The sequence below is a fragment of the Anser brachyrhynchus genome, assembly GCF_964034855.1.
Source record: "Anser brachyrhynchus genome assembly, chromosome: 4".
Classification (NCBI taxonomy): domain Eukaryota; kingdom Metazoa; phylum Chordata; class Aves; order Anseriformes; family Anatidae; genus Anser; species Anser brachyrhynchus.
Window position 1 is genome coordinate 44044944 of NC_137698.1, and position 23328 is coordinate 44068271.

Consider the following 23328-nt stretch of genomic DNA (forward strand, 5'->3'; position numbering starts at 1 on the left):
CAATGGAGAGTGGGGTTCAGTGCCTGGATGGGCAGAGAGCTGGCCTGCCTCTCCATCCCCCAAATTTCCAGGATGTGAACTGGCTAATGTGCACCCACACCAGGACATTTCCCTGTTCAGTGCTGCTTGGCTTGCTCTTTTGTATGGTCAGCTGTGGGGGCCAGTGGAGTGGCTGGGTGACTGCTCTCCCTTGCCCACTTCCTACAGGCACCTGGTCTCCGCTTCTGAGGCCATCTGGGTTCGCCAATGCTGCAACAGCAGAGCGCAGGCAAAGAATTTAACAATTGGATCTCTTCCTACTCAGTGCAATGAGTATACATCAACGGCATGAGTTAGCTTTATACCCTGCGGGTATAACACAATGAGATATTATTCCCCTTGTAGATAACATCTGGGGCAATGCTAAAATCTGTTAATTGTCATAGAGTCACGCGCTAGCAAGGTGATTCAACTGTTTCCCTACTGGAGACTGCTGCCTGGTCCAAGGTCACTGCAGCTCTTTCAAAACAACTCATCTGTTGGCTTAATCATATTGTTGTTTCCCCTCTTTTCGGAAAGGAGTTGCTTCATTTGGCTTCACGGGAAAACATGGTTTCAGCAGTGAATGAGCCCCAAGACAAAAAGTGTGGAGAGTTGTTATTTTCATAGTCTTAATTGTGGCAGACGTTAAAATCTTTGCCCAGAACAACTTTTTTCAATTCAACGATGCTTTTTGTAGAGGAGTTCTTTGGACATGAAAAGATAGCAAGTAAGAGCCTGGTAACAGCAACTTTCTGCTGCATATTTCCCCAAATGGAAAGCTGTAGCAAAGGGCTCTTCTAACATTTACATGCACATACTTCCATTTCCATTAAGTCCAGTTGCAGAGTGCTGCCAGCAGCTGCTGTATTCGGATGGAAGCTAAGGCTGTGGAAAGAAGCAAATCAGAAACAATACCCCACTCTGGTGAATGAAGACAAGTTTTTACTTTGAAAAGCATTCTTTTCTTTTTTTTTTCCCTTTTTTTTTTTTTTTGAATTGATGCTTTAGTGAATAGAAATCCAAATACATTCCTTTTGCCCTGCAGAAGTTAGGTTAGGTAATGAACACCAGAGAGTTTTCATTGGTGGCCTTCCCATACAGTCTTACACTCTTTGAATATTGTAGTAGCTATTCCAAGGTTTTCTTTCCAAGGGCAAATGGCATATGAACAACAGACCAGTATCTAAAGAAAAGACACTTGAGCTAGCATGAAGTTTGTGTAGTGTTTTCCTCAGAAAAATAATTTTTTCTGTTAACAAAGGGAGCAAAATAAATATGCAAGTTCCAGGCAGTTGAGATTGCTTTGTAGAGCCTAAATAAAGCTTGCTCGAGGGAAGAACCTTCTGTTACAGACAAAAGAGTTAATTCACCAAAGCTATGGAAAGAACTCTCTTCCCCAAATAAAAGACCTAATGACCCCTATAAAAAGAGCCATATTGTGATGCTGTAACCTGATTATAGGGAAGAGTGTCTTTGTGTCTTTTAGTCTTTGCACTAACAGGAAAACAAGGTGTTCTGCAATAAATAGGAAAACTTCTTCTAAACCTTTATGGTCTTCTGTGCTATTTTACAAAATAACCTATCTGTTACTCACCACAAAAAGCTGCAATTAAAGTGAAGTGATTCATCCTTTTTCAAATGTCAGGCTGGCAACAGGGTTAGAAACGAGGCAGCCAAGAAATTGCTCCTTTGAAGCAAGCAAATGCAAGGCTCTTATTTTAAAGCAGTTGCTGTATGTTCAAGGAGATGGGAACGTATCTTCCAGCAGGACGAGTGGCTCCAGGCCAGCCCACAGATGGCCCTCGCATGGGTGTGCACGGGTAGGGACAGCTGCCCTGAGTGACAGAGAAGATTGGCCTCTGTACTTTAGAGAAGAGATGACTGAAAGAAAACATGCAACCAAGCAGAATAAAGAAGGAAATTAAGGAAGTAAGCTAGGCTTGCCTGTTCTTAGAAACTCAAAAATGATGGGAAGGGGTGTTCAGTGGGTGTGTGGTTTGTGTTTGCCATGTTTCAGAGGAGATAGATATTCACACTGACTGGTGGAACTCATTACCCCAAGATATTTCGAGAAGATTAGCATGACTAAAAAAAAAAAAAAGCATTTATTTTTATTGAAAGAATGATCAGAACTTTTCAAAAATAGGCATCCCCTCCCTACCCAAGAGACTAACAGGAAGGGAAGGGAACTGTTGTATTTCAGAGCATAAACCTAGGAAAAAAATGCCCATTGGGAGAGCAGGTCAAGCAAATAGCTGCGATGCAGAATTTTTAACTCCCTCCTCTAATGCATTTCATACCGACCACATTTTAGGAAAATTAGAGTTGATGGACCATTACGTTTAGTTCCTGTGACTCTTGGGAGCCAATTTGTGTTATACTGTAGAAGCTTTTTTACAATTACTGACAGCAGTAATGCTGTCCCTGGTAGCTGCCTGTTGTTTAAATGAAGGGAGGTGAGATCTATTAAAGATTTGGTTTGACTTTTTATAAAGAGGTGCTATATTTGCTTGAAAGTAAAAATTCCCTATACCTGTCTTTCTCACTTGCTGTTAGGATGAAACTGGAAAATTGGATGCTGTAAGTAAAGAGACAAAACTCCATGAGATTGCTAGGCTGCTCTATGGCCTGGGCTATGCTTGCACACTTGTTACAGGCTCACTGCAGAAGACAGTGTAAAAGAAGTCCCTACATTTTGTGAGGACTTAGACAGGAACACCTCCAAGTCTTCTTCTTGGTGGCTTTCCTACATGAGCATTTGGGGACCACCTCTGGGCTAAGCAGGTGCCTTGAAAGGGCAGGGACAAAGAGCAGGAGTGAGGGCAAGGCATCAGAGAGACCTCTCTGCTCTTCTTTTATGGATGTGTGTACACACCATGTTTCTTGAGAAACCTTGAAAGAAACCATGAATCTTATTGCAGTGGGGCTGCCAAAAAATCAACAGTTACAATTTTGTGTGAGTCTCTATGTGCACTTTTCTCCAGGTACCGCCTGGCAGTGGCATATGATCATGAAAAACAGAAGGGGAGGTGAGATTCACCCGTGAATCCTCAAGGTGTGTGCCCTGTGTCCTGCCCCTGGCTACCAGCACCCAGCCATCCATGCACAGGACACCTCTGGGACGCCAGAACAAGAAAAACTAATGCCCAGTTCCTCATGAGGTTTTCGTCGTCGTTTTTTGTTTTGGTTTTGTTTTGTTAGCTCACTTCTGATTTGGCAGTAAAAAATATCCTTTAGATCAATTAGACTTTCCCTCAGTGCATTTCTGCCTTGTTCATCACTATGTCTATTTCCCAGTAAAATTCTTGCTATCCAGCACTAAAGCGATCCTTCACAGGATGAATTTATCTGGTGTGGGAGTGAATGTCTGTCTATTGCTATGACAATCTGTCCCTGCCTGTATTTGCAGAGAGGGATATTTTTCCACTGCCTAGACATCAAAGCTAGCGATCCGCCTATTTCCAGCTGGTAACAGGGGAGTGAGAAGAATAAAGTTTGGAAGTGGGATGGGTTTTGTTGTCTTTTGGAGTCTTGAATGCTTGCAATACCTGTATGATGCCCGAGGATGTGAAAAGGGCTTCACTGGAAGGAGACACATCCTTGAGTGTTTGTCTGCAATCATCACATCTAACGACCCCACTTCCTCCTTTGTTTTCCAAGAACAGTTTGAAAAGCTGAATTTAGCGTGTTAAATTCTCTTCCCTTGAGAATCAAAGGGTATAGTAAAAAATGCAGTGCATCATCCTTGACTTGCAAACATGGCTTTTTTTCCCCTGGGATCAAACAAGGAGAGTGGTCTGGATCGATGTACTGTCTCCACCATTCACCTTCTGCATCTTCTGTAAGGCAGCATCAACAGGGCAGGGTACATCGGGTCCCAGGGAGTTATCTGTTACCACTAACCAACTTTTGTATCTTGGTAGGGCTAAACCAGAGAGTTGGTTTCATATGTTTGCCTTGCTTTGCTACACCATCCATATTACCAAAGTATAGGCCTATACTAAGCCTCTGGGTATGACTATAAACACAGCTACTAGGTTATTAAAGTTATGTATCATTTACTTGTATTAAATGAGTCTTGGTAAGTATTCAAGGCTGCTCACAGAGATGATATAAAACTCTCAAACTTAATGCCATCCTCAGTCAGTCTCTCCAAAGCATGGTAGGGAAAGAAGAGGGCAAGCAGCAGGGGCAACTGGGGGAATATCAGATAACATCTTGAAGAAAGCAAGGATATTCAACTGTATTTACAGTAAAATGGATGTTGATTGTTTTGTGAGTGTTTTCCACAGATAATGAATAGAGAAATTTTGACACAAGCTTAATGACAAAAAATAGGACTGCACTAATTACTACCATGTAATCTGACAAATGGCAAAGCCTCCCAGTTTTGCTACTAATGAGCTGCATCCAAAAGCCTGAATTGAGATGCCAGTCTAGAGAATGAAACATGCAAATATCCTCACACTTTGAGAAGCCCTCTCAGCACCCAGGTTTAGCTCTTGTGACTAATCTGCCTGCACATCCCCATGTCAACGGGCAGCTCATTAATCAAATCTCCCACTTTGTTTTCTTCTCTGGTATCACAGCAGGGCATTTCTCCCAGCAAAATAATCTGAATAAACAAGAATGCAGCCCAGACTGGGAAGCTCTGCCCTTGGACTGAGCTCCTGGCAAGCACTGTCAGCTGAAAAAGAAACCAAAAATGAAGGTGGGAACAGATGAGCATGACAACTCCTCCTCGCGTGGAAGTGCCCTCACTTGGGAATGGGGACAGAGGATAAAAGGAAATGCAATGCTCGTTATAAAGATCAACAAGAAAGACAACAAATAGTCATTCCAGCACTAAGGTAAGGAGTCATGGCATTCACGCTCCATAACATAGAGGTGTGAATGTAAAAACCACAAAGCAATTACTCTCAAGGAAAGATGGTGTTTGCCGTTTTAGGCTCTGAATCTCTCCTCCAAAGTCAAAGTGATCAGCTGTTCTTGATGCTGAATGGTCTTAAGATAACATCCCTGATAACGCTATAAATATGTGACACAGCAAAAAGCACGCGCTGCTACCAGTACTGTAGGGATCATCTCCTTTCCTCTGTTTCCTGTGCTTGCCAGATATGAGCAGCAAATACACACTGTCATGCACAGTGAGACTGAGAAGAGGGGATGAAACACAAGTCCTAAAAACACCCATTTGAATCCCATGTGCTTCAGACACACCAGTATGTCAGCCACGTGTCTTACAAGAATTAAAAATCTTCCCCAAATAGTCCATTGATGGTCATTGCCACATCCTTATCCAGCAGAAACTTCCCACCAGCATATCAGCTACATGGTACCTCTGGAAACCATCAGAAAACAGTCAGAAAGACAGGCAGGTCCTATCAGACACTGTGACTTGCAGCAGCAGCGATCCTAATCTAACATACAAGGCTGTATTTTGGATTAAATTGTGAGAAACAGCTGCTTTTCTTGGGTTCAGACAATGCAAGCATTACTACTGCACCTTTAAGCTCTGAAAACGAGCATTGCAGTACTTCTCAGCTGAAGAAACGAATGATTTTCCCAGCAGTTTGGGGATTCCCTATGCCCACTAGGGCTTTTAAATTGAGGGAGATTCTTACTCTGAGCAGCACCAAGAGCTTTAAATCCTACTTTTACCCTGGCTTGCAAAAACTTGATTTTTTTAATAGAGTGGAAACTAGGGAAAGAAAGGAGGAAAAAGAAAAAGACTGCACTGATAATTTCTGGGTAATTAAACTGACACAGTCGAGAACTGGAGATCTGGCTAATTCTAACTCTAAACCATTACCAATGTCTATTTTCCACAGCAGCAGGAAGTCAATGATGTAAGTGGAATTTCCTACAGCATAAGAAAAAGGATAATGGAGGTTGACATGGGAATATCTGAAATTGCCTTAAAAGTGATCAGGACTTTTCTTCGGTTTAGTGATGGGTTTATAAGTAGGGCTCTTTTTTATTATTATTATTTTCTTTTTCTTCCCCTTTTTTTTTTTTTTTTTATAAATGTAGCTATCATGCTATCTCGGAAGTAATAAAACCTTTTACATCACATTTTGTTTTATATTAACTGTTAATGTTGCTGTTTGATCTGGTCAGATCTCAAAATAACACATTAATTTTGTAAAGGCTATTGTGATTAAAGTGGCAAGACAAAAAGAAGGTATCTTAACATTTTTAGCTGTTAAGTCTAACACATTTTATGTCTATTTTAGTGTCTAACCATGTCCATCTGCTATTGTAGTAGTCTGATAGACTGAATTTTTACCCAATATTTTCTTCTTTCGTTGCAACAGAAATAAGGGCAGTAAGGTTATGCTATGCAAAGGTAGGACTCTTACCCTCAACAGCAAGTGCAACAGAATGCGGTCATCTGTTGGTGCACCATAGCACATCACAGCTATGGAGTCAATACAGTTTATCAAGGCAACAAGATGAGCATTTGGCCTCTGCTCCTGGGGCAACGTAGTAAAATGTTGTTTGTACCTTGGGTTTCTGGCAAAGACACAGCTGATGCCATACATGCATCTCAAAATATCATCACAGTTTTGCATTGTGACTGAGGGCACTAAACTGCATGATTTTCAAATGTGTATCTCAGCCGAAGAGTTTCGTGTGCATGCTTTATCATACATCTTTCCTCAGGAATAGCTATGACATATGGAGGCAAGCTCATTTTTGGAAAAAGAAGTAGAAGTTTCAGAAAGAAAATGTGTTAAAACAGAAGGAGGGCATATTATTTTCTTTTTCCTTTATTTTCCTTTTCTCTCCTCTCCTCTTTTGCTTTTTAGCAGCACTGTTTAAAACCTCTTCTTCAGCCACATTAAAAAGCACAGAAGTTGCAAACTTAATTGCTGTGTCTCCATTTTATGCAGACTGCGTTTATATATAACAGTTGTGATTACTGCCTGCTGATTGATTAATCTTCACTGAAGCTCTACTTTTCTTTTTGTTTTCTTTCTTTATTTAAATCTTGCAGCTGCCTCTGCAAGTGTTCCTCATCCTGACCTGCTTTGCTCTGTGCTTGTAGTCCACAGCTCAGTGAATCCCTCATGCTGGATGAAGTCTCTGAAATACACACAAAGACCCCAGTCCACAGTGGTTTTATACCTTAAGGTTTTCTTCACTACAGGGTTTTGGACCTCTAGCCCAGAGGAAGCGATGACTTCCAAGGCTGGAAGACAGTTGGTCATTTGTAACTAGAGGGAGAGAAAGCAATCTCAAAAACATCCCCTGACCTTCAAGTGCCAAGAAGACAGATGAGTTTTGAGCGAGATCTTGGCTAGTCTACAAGCATCTGGGATATGGTACAGCTGATCTTCATCACAGAGAGGTGTTGATGTAGTAGAGGGAATACACAGGACAATGTGAAGTCCAACAGGAGATATTCTATCAAATCCAATATGTATTTGGGGGAGTGGGGGAATACTGAAAACATGACCATGTGAGATTTTACGGAACAGACGGAAATGAGGGTGAACTTGGTGTTTACCTGATTCTGTCATCCCATATTTTCCAGTAGTACACATTGTTCTTTGGGATGGGAAAGAAATATTTGGCTCATAACTACCTTTATTTCTCACACTGTCAGTATCCCTTCACCACAATCAATTAGGACCTCTTGCTGTTTCCCACATCTGTATCTTATAGATACCACCAAGAGGGAGCCATAATTAGACTCCCTATGCAAGTGCCTGTTTGTGTTTTTTCCCAACCATTCATTATCTGTCTCTAGATAAACACAGTGTGCTAGGATACATTCCCAGGCAGACCCATCAGGTGCAGTTTGGAACAGTGGTTCAATAAGACAATGCAATGTCAAGTCCAAATAATACTGGCAAGAATAAGTACCTACTTGCATTCAGAATCACGGCATGCACATACAAATAATTTTGCCAAATATCACAGCAGCTAAGGTTTGAAACTTCAGCTCGCTAGATGAAACATAGGGTTAGCAAGAGCTCTCAGATACATACTAGTTGTCTTCTGCAAGTTAGTCTTACTGACATTTATCCCTATTTCATCGAAGACCACCACGAGGCAGTAGCCATAACCCACATTCAGTAAGTATGAGATACTGTAAGAAAATAATATTGTTCTAATGCGCTTCAGAGACCTAACACAAGTACAAAATGTATTGTTGCAGGAATACAATTGTGTCTAAGCTGCCTTTTAAGGAATGGAACTTCCACATAGGGTATCACACAACAGAAAATAAAGACATGAGCAACGACTCACCATTTTACATCTCCTTCAAAGCATAACACCTCTAGAAACATAATTTCCTTTAGCATCATGCTGGGACATTGGCTTAAGATTAATACAGAGAGGAAAGTGTCACCTCTTAAATCACCACCGTCACTCATTATAACACTTAGGTTTTCTTTGGAAATTTCCCAGATGTAGACCAGGCCCGAATGCTACATTACTTTAAGATGTGGCAAGATTACAGCCTGAGACACCACGGCTGCAACATACATTAGCATCTGCAGCCATCACCACTCTTTAGATGACATACACAGTATAGCATGTGGGGGTGTGCCCTCCTCCTGTATGTTTTTTCTGTTAGTTCATCCAGATTTAAAACAAAAGCTAATCTTTGACCACAGACTCCTTTCTCAATTTGAATACCATGAAGTAACTTCCGACAGTAACTTGTTTCCTATGATGCAGAGGTAATACAGGAAGCACTGTGCTAGCTAATTTTAAAGCAGGAGAGGCTCCGAGGAATGAAACTTTACAAGTCCTGGTCAAATCTAGATTTTAAAAAGGTTAACGCTCAGTGCTTAGGGGACTTTAACACTCAAATGAGTAAAGAAACCAGAGTTCCAAGTGTGAGAAATAAAAAAGGGCAATGCAAATGAAGGAATTCTTGCTCAGAATAAAACAGAGTAGACTGGGATGTTGGTTTTTCCCCCCCCCCCCCCTTTTTTTTTTCTTTCCTGTGGGATAAAACACAGACATGCCAGTAATATCATTGTAATGCAAAACAAAGTTCTGGCAGTTTAGTGCACTGAAAACAAACAAACCAGCAAGAACCAGTGTGCTTCATTTCATAATCCCCAGTATCTTCCTCCTCTAGGGATCAAATCCACATCTGGTATCAAATATTTTATTATTGCAACTGAGATACGTGAATTTACTGAAATGATACGTCTGTCCTTTTATCCTCAGATACATGTTTTTTGAGATATATGGCACCCAACATCTGATACGGTCTTCACTGGCACCCATACTTTGATCACCAGAAGCTGTGTAAATGAACAGCAATGCAGCAAACACCACTGTCATTTTCTTCATCTTTCAGTATTTGGCCTTGTTAAAAGACTTTCATAGCACAATTACTGTATTTTGGGTTTGGCAGGAAAACAGCTCTGGGCAGGTGTAAAGGAAGCTTGGAATGGGTCAGGAGAAATATGGCCAAGAAAGGAAATGAGTTCAGTCTGGAAAAGAAATTAGGACAAGGACGTCGGGATCAGTAGGCCCAGGAGTGGGGCTGAAGCAAAAAAACAAATGGAGGGGGAAACCCAGAAAGGATGCAGCAGGGAGATGGTGGAAGGGTGAAGAGGAAACACACATGGACAGGGAGTAATTAGGTGACCGTGGTAATGAAAAGGAAGCAGAGAGAATCCAAAACAACATGGGGAAGATGTAAAACTTTTTTTTTTTTTAAATCTCCTCAGCCATAAACATAAGGAAGCTCTCCTTATAAAGCAAAAGAATAAGCTGCATCTAGGCCAGACTATCTGAAACTTCCAGTGCACATGATATATATAAGAGCCTTCATTTGCTGCCTCTAGTCTCAGATATTTTTTCTTTAATAACACAGAGGTGAGCATCGTAGGGGATTTAGGCTTATAATACGTTGTTAGTAAGTACCTCCAAAACACTACACAGATGCTGTTCTCCCACATGAAGAATTGAGGCACTGCTCCTCAAGCACCCAGAGGAAGGGTTGTTTTTAATTTGAAAGTAACCTTTTTCACTGAGGTGTGCTTTTCCCCTCCGAGTGACACATTTGACACTGAAATATCTTCCTTCTGGAATCATTACGGTGTACTAAATGTTATCATCTTACATGACTATGTTCATAAAAAACAGGAGGTAGTCGGGAAAAAAAATGGGAAAAAGAGACCAGAGTTTAAAGAGTTTAAATTAAATTCGGAGTTTCATAAACTGACTCTCCCTCATTTCTCAATAACATGAGGATTGTCTTGCGTTTCCAATTCCAGCTCAAAATGAACCTCAAAATAAAGTTAATGCAATCGTCCTCCTGGTTCTGCTCAATTATGCCCTGTCTCTGATGGGAGATGGAGGTGCAGAAAAACCTACAACAGGCAATTCTGAAATGCCTGCAAGGCAGTTTTTGATTTATAGGGAACTCCTGAAGCAAAATAGTAATGTCTTTTGGAAACTATTTTTTTTTTAATTATTTTATCCTTACTGTTGTTGCACTGTTAACAATTTGCAAAGGGAAGAAGTGGGATGAAACCTGAGCATGAGGCTGAAATTTAGAAAGTCACGTTTAAATCAATGCCTTACAGCAAGGACTTTTTTACAATTTACAGTTCTTATATGCCATGCTGCCCTGCATCTCTTTGTCCATAGGGGACTGAAATGAGAGAAGAGAAACAGCCTGAATGGAAATGAAGTAATACTATTTATTGCACTGTTGTAAATGATGTTACATGAAAAATAATAGTGTAATACTATTATGTTGTCATGTCAAAAAATTTTACCATATCAGGAAACTCCTGTGATACAGATATCACCCATTCCACAAATACATTTTTATTGGATCAAAATGGGAATTTAGTCTTTTTTTAAGAGCATCAGCAAAATTATTTAATAATTAAATACAGTAAAAGTATTTTCTCTTGATTAAAATTACCAAACAGTTTCTACTGGAAGAAATTGTAAATAAGAGCACCAGAAAGCTGACATCCAGCATGGAAAATTTCAGCTCAGCATTTAGCATTAGCATTTATTTTTGGAACAAATTAAAACTGTAAGAATGGAGGCACTTGGCAAACCTAAGATGAGGAAGGCCAACCATCCATCATCCTTTTTCGCCCTGCCTAAAACAGCTTCCCAAGACACAGTTTCTGATTATGTCAGTTCATAGACTCACCTGGTGAAAGAGTACATAGCTGCACTGGAGGCAAGGAGTCTACATCGTTTTTTACGTACAAGAGCTGGCTGTTCCATTAATTTTCATGATACCGGTAGGCAAGTACTTATTTGTGGGTGTTCTTCTGCAGTAGGAGCTGCAGATCATTTATAATATGGGGGCTGGTCTAACAGAATATCTTCCCGAAGATTACCTGCCTCAAAAGGTACTGTTTTATCCAGGCATTTCCTCTGAACAAGGCTGCCATTCTTCTCACAGACCACTCATAGGAAGCCTGCAGATGGTTATCTCCTACACAGAAGTATTTTGACATTTTATCAGATTAACTGGATACGTCTAGCCCAGATTTTTTTTTTTTCCCTCAACTCACAGCCCCAAGACATGATCACAAATAAGGTAACATGAGAAGCCAGTGGCTTGTCCCCAGTGAAGGTGCTGGCCTGGAAACCTGGGACTTGTCCCTGATGTGAGGGATGGGTGCTGTGGTCCCCAGAAGTCCCCACCAGCCAGAGCCCTGGGGACAGGGCAGCTGTGGGGAGCCCTGCAGCTGCAGTCAGGGCTGCCTCACCTGCACCTGCCTGGTGTTTCTGTCTCTATTTATGTTGTACACTTGCAGTTTGGGAAAGGTTTTGTTGTTGTAAAGGAACACGGCCTGTGGTTTTAAAACAACCTCCCACTGCATGCCCAAGTGATAAACTCTCATAAGTAAACCCATTATAAATAACGTTTTTGTAATTGTTTGTGCACTGTTCTCCCTGAAACAAGTGCAGTACAAGCTGCAAGTATCCAAGTACTTCAAAACCCGTCTGGACAGTCCTGGGCAACCTGCTCTAGGTGACCCTGCTTGAGCAGGGGTTTGGACCAAACGGCCTCCAGAGGTCCCTTCCAACCACAACCGTTCTGTGATTCTGTCAGTAGCAGATGAAGCAGCTGACCTGAGACAGGAGCACTGCACAGCACCTTGAGGACCAGCAGGAATATATAGCTCCTCATTTCTAGGGATGGAAACACTGTAGGCAGATGTGACTTCCCAAGCTATGGTACAGTTAGCACATTTTGGCCAACCCCTTCCTACTCCTAAGACAAATATCACAGTCTCCCTTAGTACAGGGTTCAAGTGACAGTCCAGAAACCAAACTTTGACATGTGAGGCAAAATTAAATGCCTTGCCAAATAGGCTCAGAGGAGCAGGAGCACACAGGAGCAGTGAAGACACTGCAGCAGCTAGTGGAGATGGATTGCTACTTGCATGTGGCAGAAGAAACCTCAGCCGCTGGGAAGAGAGGCGCAGGCAAGTAGCACCTCTTGGAAAGAGTACTCAGTGAGGATAAGCAGCGGTGCAGAGCACACATCAGCCCGTGGGGTGCTGCAGATGAGCCAGAGGCTTCTCTGGTGGAAAACTGCAAGGTCAAGAGGGCACTGCAGTCACCTAAAAATAATTTGATGCTTGCTATCTTGGAAAGCAGGCACCGCACTGGGCAGATTAACTCCTAATTGAGTTTTCTGTTATGAGTGTGTAGGAAGAAAGGAATTGGATGTGGCTTTATTGCACATGAATATACTCAAGGTATAAACAGAAAGCTTGGTTTGTGAACCTGTATAGCACAAACATGAAGTAGCCTTTGGAAGAATAACTTTTTGGACAGAAATACATTCACAGATATTTGTGCACCTAGAAACTGGCACATCAGGGCAGAGCGTGCAGGTCCAACCCAGAGGTGTGCAGGTACCTGAGGAAGGGGTTGTAAGACAGACCAAAGCCTGGACGTTAGCTGTCACATACAGACCTACCTACGGTCAAGCTGTGCTGCTGAAGCTGGCAGAGTTACACATACAAACACACACAAAAAGTCATAGTTGAGCTACCTTGCTGAATTTACCCACAAGCAAGGTTGTAGGGCTGCAAAAGCAGATCTGCAGCAGAGCAGAAAAGGGGTCCTACAAAGAGCCCAGCTCACTGGGGATATAGGCTTCTTGCCAGCTCTTAAAAGGCTGCCTTTGAGGGGAGATTTGAGGGAAAGACCCTTTGTGTTTATGCAAAACAATTAGCTGGGAAAGGCTCCTTCATGGGTGCAAAAAGCTAACAGCTGCCCTGCCAGCCCAGGGGCTGAAGCAGCAGACACAAAGTGGCCATAACTGCATCCCTGAAGCCTGCCTTGGGGCTTTCAGGAAGTATTTTGTCTGTTCAGTGCTACACACGCAACAGTGACATAAAGCCAATTATTAGTTGGGCTCCTTTGTTATTATTCTTGTATGCTTTTACAAAAAAAAGATCCAATTATTAAGGCTACCATCTTTCCAGCTGAGGAGCTTTACCTAGCACAGACTGCATGGCTTTGTTTCCATTTCCCTTTTGTGGCTTTCTTTATTAGAGAAACCAATTGGAAATCATTAGTAGGAAATGCTAATGGTTTTAGTCATTCATCAGTCACAAGATATTTCAAAAGCTGCTACCTGGAGTAGCGTTAATGCAATCTGCAATACTCCTTGATATTGTTGACCTCCTTGGGTTGGCACAACAGGGTGAACAGAGGCAGATCAGGAGGCACTGACTGGCAAGCGAGGGCTGTGCATTCAGCCTCCCCCCTCCCAAGAAAGCCACCGCACTCCTCTCTGACAAAACACTGCCAAAGGCAGGATGGAGATAATCATGTCCATGAGGGAAAGACTCACTTTGAGCACGCTGACGTATGATACTATTTCCAAAGCAATTCATCCATCAAAACTAATCAGCCTGAGCTGCGTGTAGAAGAGTAGCAGCAGATTGACAACCTTGCAGCAGGGAGTGTTTGGAGACCCAGCCACTGGAGCAGTGTTGCCCCTCCATAGAGGCTGGGGGACCTTGTTGCAAGCAGTGCTGCCAATTTAAACATGGCTGAGATATGACAGATCTCATCGCAAAAGCACAGAGTCTCTGCTGGAATAAATCGTGCAGCTGCGATCATGGAGAGGTTTGCTCCTTCTCCAAGACTGCCTCTGAAAAATGCTCTCGCTATGCGTATGAATATTCATAGAAAGATTTGATCACTTTTTCATTCTGATATACTTAACGTGTTTTCTTAATTCTATGACGAATATAATCAGAAGAATTTTGATGAAAAAAATCTTCAAGCATGTGACCTCAGTGCCACTTCCACAGGGCAGGGGAAGAGTTTGCACATGAGGCAGTTTTCCTGCTGTTGGTCCTATTTCAATCTTCTAGGAATTATACCTGGATCTTGCCTCTAATGATATGTCCACATGGGAATAAATGGCTTTGCCAGAAATAAATAAGTAAACACTCTGCATCGCATTTCTCCTAGATGTAATTTTCATGAAAATTTAAAAGTTAATCCTGAGCAGTTGACTCATTCAAGAACTTTAATCCCCCCACAACACACCACCTGCCCACAGGTGTTAAAGAGCCTGGGTCCTTCTGAATCATCAAGGGATTATTTTCTCTGAAGTGACAGTGACTGGCCTGCTTTCATGCATATTATTTAATCTGGTCCTGAACCACATGAGATTTAAAGTGTAATGAACACCACAGAGCCCCATTTTGTTGCTACGGAATACAGAATCTATAACACAGGTATAGTTGCTTTCTTATTACTGTGCTTTAGAATACCACAGGCATATAAAGAAAATGTAAAGTACTTTTCTTTACCTCTCTAGAGCCTAACAGGCTTCCACATGCATTCCAGTCTGCATTGATCAGCACAATTAAAATTGATGCAAAAAGCAGAAAATCCAGTTTCATCACTGGAACAAAGGTATATGAAACATGCTTTTCAAAGAACACGTTTCCTGTTTTATTGCATGCATTCTGTACGTATCTGTATTCAAGACAGAATAATTTTCTATACCTCAGGATGCATTTGAAGTATTTTTAAGGTAATAATGCATTATTATGGGATAGGAAATGGCAGTTTCACAGCTCTCTGGAATTCTAGTTTGTAACAATACAGTATGTCTAAATTACTAATAGTCTGATCTGAAATATCATCCATGTCCCTCAAAAGTAGAGTCTCAAATACTACCCCAGAGGTATTTTATTTTCCCCTGAAGAAAAAAAAAAACTATGTGATTGCAAGTCATCTTCATTGAGTTAAGGGGGTATGTCTTTTCCTACAATGGCCAATCAATTATACACTGAAAGCATAATTAAGTTTCCAATGCACAAGCTATCATAGTACATCACTGTTCCTCACTAACAAAAAGCTGGTGTAGAGCATTATACAACAAACTGCAGGGTAAGAGAACAACCACGCACTGTCAGAGAGAGCGATAGTCCTAGTGTGTCCTGGAGCTGGAGAGGTTATAAACTCAGATAACCAGGACAGCTGGCTCCAGCTAAGTGTCTGACTCAGAAGGCAGGTGAGGAAATGGAGGGATGTATTTTCAGCATCGTTTGGGGACCACAGTCTGCATGATCTGTGTGACAGAGCAGACAGGAAGCTTGCTTTGCTGGATAAGCATTTTAAATCCAGATGGACTGTTATCCCAATTACACGCATTTTTAAGAATCCATAGACTTCTCATAGGCAATTTCATGGGGGGAGAGGAAGGGAGGGAAAATATTCAAGCTAATAAAATACATTAATTGTGACAATTTCAGCAAGCATTACTAATTAATCCACTCAACAGCCCCATGGGATAAATTACTTTGTGATATCCTGTGGGTAATTTGCCTGTTCATCTATACATTTCTTCAGTTATTGTCCAGTTAGCTGAAACAGTTTGACTTGAGCTCAGAGATACCGCTTCTCCAAAGTGACTGATATGTCACTAGTGCCTACTGAATTATCAATAACAAAAGGTGCCCAAAAGCTCCAGTTAAGAAATATCTTTATTCCTTCAAGTTCACAGCTCTAAGGTCCTTTCCTCATTATACTGAGAACAGAAATGAGGGAGAATGGCCTTGAAATTCTGTAAGAGACTTTTTAGTTAAAATAATAAAACACAGACTGATGTCTTGTAGCATGGAAAGTGACTTAAACGCAAGAGTAGGATCACAACTTTAGAATAGCAATGTCAAAAAACTTTCACTAAAACTCTCCTGAATTCATCATGAAGAGTTTACAGGAATGAGTGCAAAGTATGCCTGAATTGTAATCTGGAAGCTTGCCAGGGCTGCCATAGCAAACCTGTATTTGCCTTGTGGATCTCATGCCACAGGTACCATCCAATTATTGTAGCTCATGTAAACATAGTTGCACCAAGTTTCTAAGTCAGACATGGCATGGGTCAGCAATGTGAGACTTTACCTAGCTCCTTTAATAGAGATCTTTGAACCAAACTCCATTCTCTTTGGAGGACACTGATAACAGTATCCCAGAGAACAAGCTTAAGCAACCAAGCTAAAGCTCTTAGTCAATTATGATTAGAATAACAAATGAATTTCATTTAAGCTTTTGAACACTAGCAAATTTTAATTTATAATTTATTGATAAAAACATTCTTAATCTAGTATGTGTGAGATTAGTGATCAGAGGAACATCAGTGGCATTAAGCATTAGGCTACCTCAGCAGTCAGGAACCCTGTTTGCATCTCCCGCATTCAATCGGAGCACAAGTGTGTGCACCCCTTCCTGGGCTCACTGTCTCTAGCAGAAGCATGGTTTTGCAAGAGCCAGAAATTTCCATTGCATTGCTTCTAGATTGCCTCCAAGTTCTTTGGAAATCAGATTTCAGCTTTATTGAAATGCCCTCTTATAAGCCATATTTGAAGAACTAGCTTGAAGACTTCATTAACCAAGAGGGAGACTGGGTTTTGCATCAACATCTTTTGGTACTGATCCCACCAGCAGTTCCATAAGTAATGGATAAGTAACCACTTCATAGGAAAACTACGAAAAGAGGAAGTGGGGGGATGGAAATGAAGTGGAGTAGGACTGTATTGCACAAAAATCTTGCTTTGGAGGAGGATCATGGAGGAGCTGGGAAGCAGTTTACAATTTAAGTGTGACCTTCCAACCCTTTGCTGTGCTGGCTACATCAAAGAGAGATGCTGTATCTATGATGATTTACACAAATAATCAAATCCCTAAATTTACTGTTTTTCTCCCTTTCATGTGTTGCCTTTGATGTCTCAGCCTCCCCATGCAGGTGCAATAACAGCCTTGGTCAAAAACTGGTCTAAGAGCACTGCATTACAACTGAATGTTCCAGCTCTGATTGGGCTCTGCAGGAAGACATGACAAATATACATACGAAAACCTACCCAGAATCCAGGAAATGCTTTTAGACATGGACAGGAGGCTAAGTATTTATGTTTGTCTGTTCCTTGTGTTTTTTGGAGGTTCATATACCAGAGGGAATAAAGCTCATGGTTTGAATTGAGTTCATAAACTGGCCTCATGAGTTCTCTTCCCTTCCCCTTCATTTCTTTTGTCTACCAAACTGATAATGACATAATTGAATGTTTTAATATTATGCTGAGTATTCAACATAGGAAAACACTGTGCTAACTTCGGAAGATAGTTTCTATTCAAGTAAAGATATATTGCCTTTCTACTTCTGCTTAAAAACTGTCAAAAGGGTTAAGAAGTACAGCACTTAGGGATCTTGTTTAGAAGTCTAAGTAGACTTTAACTGGGATAAGTTGAGTTTTTGTTTTTTTTATTATTATTAAATTTCTATCTGCCAACAGTCCATCAGGAGCTCATCTTTGGGAGTTTCATCAACTGAAATTAGTTGGAATATGCATTATTTATTAGACATGCAAATCATGCATAATCTCAATGAGCTATATAAATGTTTGAGGCAAACACTATATTGTATTAAAAATTGGTCAATCTCCATATTTCACACTGAAGAACAGCATCAAGTTTCCTTATTCATATATAATAGTAAGGAAGATTAGAAAAGTCAGTTCAGTGTATATTTAAATAACATTCTCAGGTTAATACTAAGCAGCCTTAAACACATCTAATAATGGATAATATGCAGATTTAGCATTGCTGTAGCAAAAGAAACAACATACATGGGACTCACTCTACACCATACAGTTCTATGAAATATTTATTCAAAAAAAGGATAATTTCAGTGTTTTCCCTCACTTAATTATCTCTAAATGTATACAAAAGGATGAAACATTAGGTGCAGTTAATAAAAGTAAACTACCCAAACCATACACCCTCCTGACACTATTCCAAAAGTGGGAAACAATAACTGTTATATTGCTTTCCACAATTTATGTCTATGTAACTTGTTGTTTTGACTATAAGAAGTTAGTCTACCTGGGCTTTTCAGTACAACTGTGCATCAGACTTTCTCTGTAAGACACATGTGTGGATTACAAAGCCACTCCAGAAATATTCTTCAGGTACCTCCTCAGCTTAAGGATCAGTGTCACTATGTGGGCACAGAGGTTCATGGCCCTCAACTAACGCTGACAACAGGAATTCCCTCAGAGTGAGTAATAATGGAATTACCTATTGTCAGGTCCCCATGACACAGGAGTTAGACTAGAAATTCATTACCGTTAAGGCATTTTGTAGACCTGCAATACTTCATAGCAATTTTCTTGTTCAGTAAGATTCTGCTCATGACCAATTTTGCTCAGTATACTCAGAACTTAGTGGAAGAAAGCTGGCTAGTGTATCATTTATCTTTAGCAGAGGTTTTGAATGGAGATCAAGTTTTGATTCAGATGCAGTGTGCACAGCTGAAGGGGAACCAGTCACCCAGGATTGCCATCACAGCTCGGGTGTTGAATTACTTGTTTCCTCAGGACTTCCCTGTAACTCTACTGCATAAGACACATACTTGATCCAGTATCTAAGTTCTGCACCAGCTTCCATTGTGTTCAATTATTTTTTAAAAAAATTTAGCTTTATGGATTTCCACATGGAGCCTGTAAAATCTTTCCTTTCTCCCTTTTGGGAAGGGACAGAAGGAAGACAACTTCTGATGGACATGACAACAGGGACCTCTGAGTACTTTGGTGTAATTTGGATGGGAGTGACTGAAAGTTATTATATCCTCATACAGAACAGTTTGAATTTGTTAGATTTAAAGGTAACGTAGTCCTGAAAAAAGTTTACTAGCAGTAACTTTTTTCTAAGCAATATTGAAAAAAATCTCACTACTGTGCAAGCTAGCTGAGTTTCCTATAGTGTCCTGCTGTGAAATGTTCTATAGTTATGACTGTTTTTAAAGTAAGGTGGCATCTGTTATTTAAGTGAAGCCAACTCTTCATTCTTGCTTTTATTTTAGCCTTGCAACAGCTTTTTCCTAGAAAAAAATCCATCCTAACTCCCCCTCCTGCTACCTTTTTATACTACCACTTATTTAATTCTACAAAAGCATGCAGTGGCAAATTCAATTCTAAATGTACTCAGTTTTTCAGGAATCTGAGAGCTAAAATAAACACGTAGTTCATGTTTGTTTTTTATTTCCTCATTACAGTCCAGGAAGAAACATTATTCCTCCAGGAAGCTCACACCTCTAAACCACACACAATACAAAACAATCAAGAGTTTCCCTGCCTTTATCTTGGTCACTAAAGATGCTGAAATCTTCCTACAGTCACTCTTAAAGGGGAAATGCAGCAGAGAGAAATTGCATCAACCTATCCTGCTAAGTACCAGTTTAAGTCTGCATTTCTAGTTCAATAAGATTTGCATCAGCATAGCTCAGAATGTTTAAATTAGTTCTACCTTTTCTCCTGTTTTCTTAGAACATAAGTCATTTTCCCCCAATTATGGCTTCTTAATCATTGCTTTCAGAGAGCACTCCCATTTAGTATAATCTCCCTTTCCACTAGAGCCCCTGATGATCCTTTGGTTCACTCCCCTCTACCCCAACCTCCTCAAATTAGCTTGAAACTCTGCTGAAAGCCATCAGCTGTGCAAATTGCAGGAGAATCAAATGGTAGCAGGAGGCTACCTTATAGCATTGCCTGGCAACATGCTACTGGACCCCCATTACATTAAGTCTCAGTCCTCTATCCTCGCACCAAGCAAAACCCAGAAGAGAAGCCCCTCCAAAAGGCTGTGGACAGAGGGCAAGAGCACATGGTCTTTCCTGTTCACTTCTGAAATACAGCCTCTGGGAGGAGGGGGTCCACAACAGCATCCACAACAAACTCCCAACAGCCACTCCTAATCTCACTGATCTTCACAGGGGTTTTGGTCTTGAAGTCAGCACAAACAGAAGTGTTGCTGTATGTTGGTTTTAACGGGGAAGATAATTACCATTTCTTCTGTTTAAGAAGACCACAGCAGATGAGATGAAATCATCTATTGGATTAAACACTCAGCTATCTTTTCCTGGTGTATTTCCTATGCCTTTCTCTCAAGGTCAAAAGACATTTAAAGTCAAAGTACCAGAGACATCTCCAAGACATTAAGTTCAGCTGCTACACTTTCATATATTTGCTACAAGCATGAAAATGAGACCAGTAGGAAAATGTGTTTGCTTTGAATAGCCTCCAGCCTGCTTTAATTTCTCTATTTGAAACTCTCCTACACATTTACCTAGCTCTCTGTCTTTCACATTCTTTTAATTTTGGCTATGAAATTAAAGAACAAATACATTGGATAAAATGCATTAGAATCCACTTTTGTAAGGCCTTGGAAGCCAATTATGGAGCTATGCAAGTGTAACACTCTAATAAGAGTTCAACAAGGCCAAGGGGAATGCTCTACTAATAGCAAGCATTGAAGGGACTTAAAAATAGGTAGGGCTTTAGTAGATTTTATTTTACTACATAAAACAAAATTCATCATCAGTTTTCCCAATGTAGTACTAAGATCCACATTGCAGTGCAGATGGTTCACATATTTTAAATTGTAATTTAATTACTCTGCTCATGATCATACTGCATTTGAACTCTACTGAATTTCTGGCATGTTTATGCTTATGCAAATACTCCATTACAAAAACATGCCTTTAATAGTGTAGCCTTTCATCACAATTATTTCTTTATTCCATACATGTTTCAGAACAGAGGAAAAGTACTGTTTATGCACAAAACTCAGATATTTACATATACAGTAAGGGCTTTGTTCTCATGTATTTCTTTGAGTCTATGTTCTGGTTTACAGAAGCTTTTCTTGCCACTTAATATTATAGCACCAATAGACAGAGAGGAATAAGTAATAGAACAATGAAAAAATAGCATAGCTTTTCTCGACATCAATGAAACCCCAAATTTAACTGCTTACATTTTAGCTACAACCTTAAAAATAATTGCATAGCCTAAGAACCATGGGAGGTTAAACAAACATTGAATGAATCCGCAGAGCAACCTTCAGGTCCTGTACCAGGCTATGCTCACCTCTTAACACAGATCAATATGAAAATTTAGGGAGTTACATAAGTTAGCCTTACCTTACTTTTGCTACTACTATTCCTTATTTCTCCTTTATTTTTCCTCAAATGCAATCACAAGAGAAACCTGCAGTACATAAAACAGATTTTGCTTTCACTAAAGAATTAGTGATGATAAAACTCCAAGAAATAAAAGATACTTTTTTCAGCTTATAAAATTCACTGCTACCAGAAAGAGGAGCAGAAAAAAAAAAGTGACTTCACCTTAGCCTTATTTGTCTTAGCTTTCTTACTAAGGCTAAAGAAATACACCTTTATAACTAGCCTCTATAATCATTGCTATGTACTAGAGCTCCTCTATTCCTTCTACTGCTACCTCATCCACAGAAATCAGCATTATACTTTTCTTACCTGTCCCAGATGCACTATATATATCACCCCACCTGCATCATGATTCCAGACCATATGCCCTTCACCTGGGATGGTGGGTGGGGCGTGGGAATTAAAATTCTTAAAAGGACAATCTAGGGGGGAATTGGCTTCTTGTTTTCTTACCTCTCTCCTCTATTAATAACAAGTGAGGAGTTTATCAGGTAGGGGGGCTGTATTACTTCTTAAGATGTAGTAGCCTTATTTATAACACAGTAATTCTCCTTTACTTGTTTCTATTTAATAGAGTTTATGATACTGCTGTAATGAAGCTTGATATTGCTGATGAGAGAACTAAGAAAGAGTAGCTCTTGTAATTATGTCTTTGCTTTGACTTTCTGTTTATAGTGAAGTATCTGTTATTTTATTTGCAGTTGGGATCTGAGGCAGACCTAGAAGCTATCCCTGATACCTAGCTGTACCTGGATGCAGTCAGAGGTAGCAATTAAACTAGTCTGTCAAAAACTTGAATTCAAATCTGAAATCTTGTGGAGTAGGGACTGGGAGGCTTCTTCTCGGTCTCTTTCAGGAGAGTACTACCTCACAAGTTATGATCATATTTCTTGTGTTGTAACAAATATCTGAAAGCAGCACATATTTTCCAGGTGCCAGTAAACTCTTTGACCTAACCTAACAACCTTTCCAGAATTTTAATTTTGGCCTTTCTATTATTTAGCTTTAAACTGTTAGATCAGGCTTGCTTTAAAGGATTTCTGCTTATCAATGCATGTCAGATTTTAAAGTTTTCCTGAGTCTTTTAAAAACAATGTTGCTGATTGGCATGTTACTGGATTAAAGGAAGGTCAAAATATAAAATACTGTGTTTAATTGGTTTGTTTTGTTGTTCCTTTCCTATGGCCTTGCTCATGCTGTTATTTTAACACCACTTCTAGCCATGCAGTACTTTATACTTTCTCCCCTTTTTGAAGTGAATTCATTGCTTCACAAGATTGACTTCTGTCTCCACAAGCTTGTTTTTAATTTTCACTCTTCCTTCATACTTAACCATTGTTTGCCCGTTCATATGGTGGTGATGGCTCAGTGCTTAAGGAGTTAAAAACCTGTTTCCTTTTCTCTGTAGTAGTACACACCAAAGGGTGCCAAGGTTATTACATATGAGTGACCATGGAGTTGATATTTATTTTATGACAGTTATATAGGAAATAGGAAACCAAAAGTTAAAAGTTGATTAAGGAGCTGTGAAGAATGTGCTTCTGACTGCAGTCACCATACGGAACATACACGGGTCTGAGCAGAGTTATAGATCACTCCAGAGAAATAACCAGCAGATACCATGGTACAAACACAATGAAATATTTATTACACAGAAAGGCTGTATACACTAAAAATATTAAATACTTTTACCCTGTATTCTACTCCTCTATTCATTTAACAATGCTATTGTGCAGGTAGAATAATGACTGGTGTGTGCAGTCCTGAAGTGCACTTCTCTCAGGTCACTCAGCACC

General features: G+C 40.2%; 2 long non-coding RNA genes across 3 annotated transcripts; one reads left to right on the forward strand and one right to left on the reverse strand.

Annotated features, from left to right (window-relative positions):
- Positions 1-300: 300 nt before the first annotated feature.
- LOC308194186 lies at positions 301-21862 on the reverse strand. 2 transcript variants are annotated; one of them, XR_013950370.1, is made up of 3 exons: positions 21695-21862; positions 21491-21557; positions 301-906 (listed from the first exon to the last, which is right to left on the reverse strand). It is a non-coding gene; the product is annotated as an uncharacterized lncRNA (long non-coding RNA). The 2 variants fall into 2 exon arrangements; XR_013950371.1 differs by lacking the exon at positions 301-906 and adding an exon at positions 1867-2106.
- A 122-nt stretch (positions 21863-21984) lies between these two features.
- Positions 21985-22714, forward strand: LOC308195222. The gene is made up of 2 exons (XR_013951353.1): positions 21985-22023; positions 22234-22714. It is a non-coding gene; the product is annotated as an uncharacterized lncRNA (long non-coding RNA).
- The last annotated feature ends 614 nt before the right edge of the window (positions 22715-23328 follow it).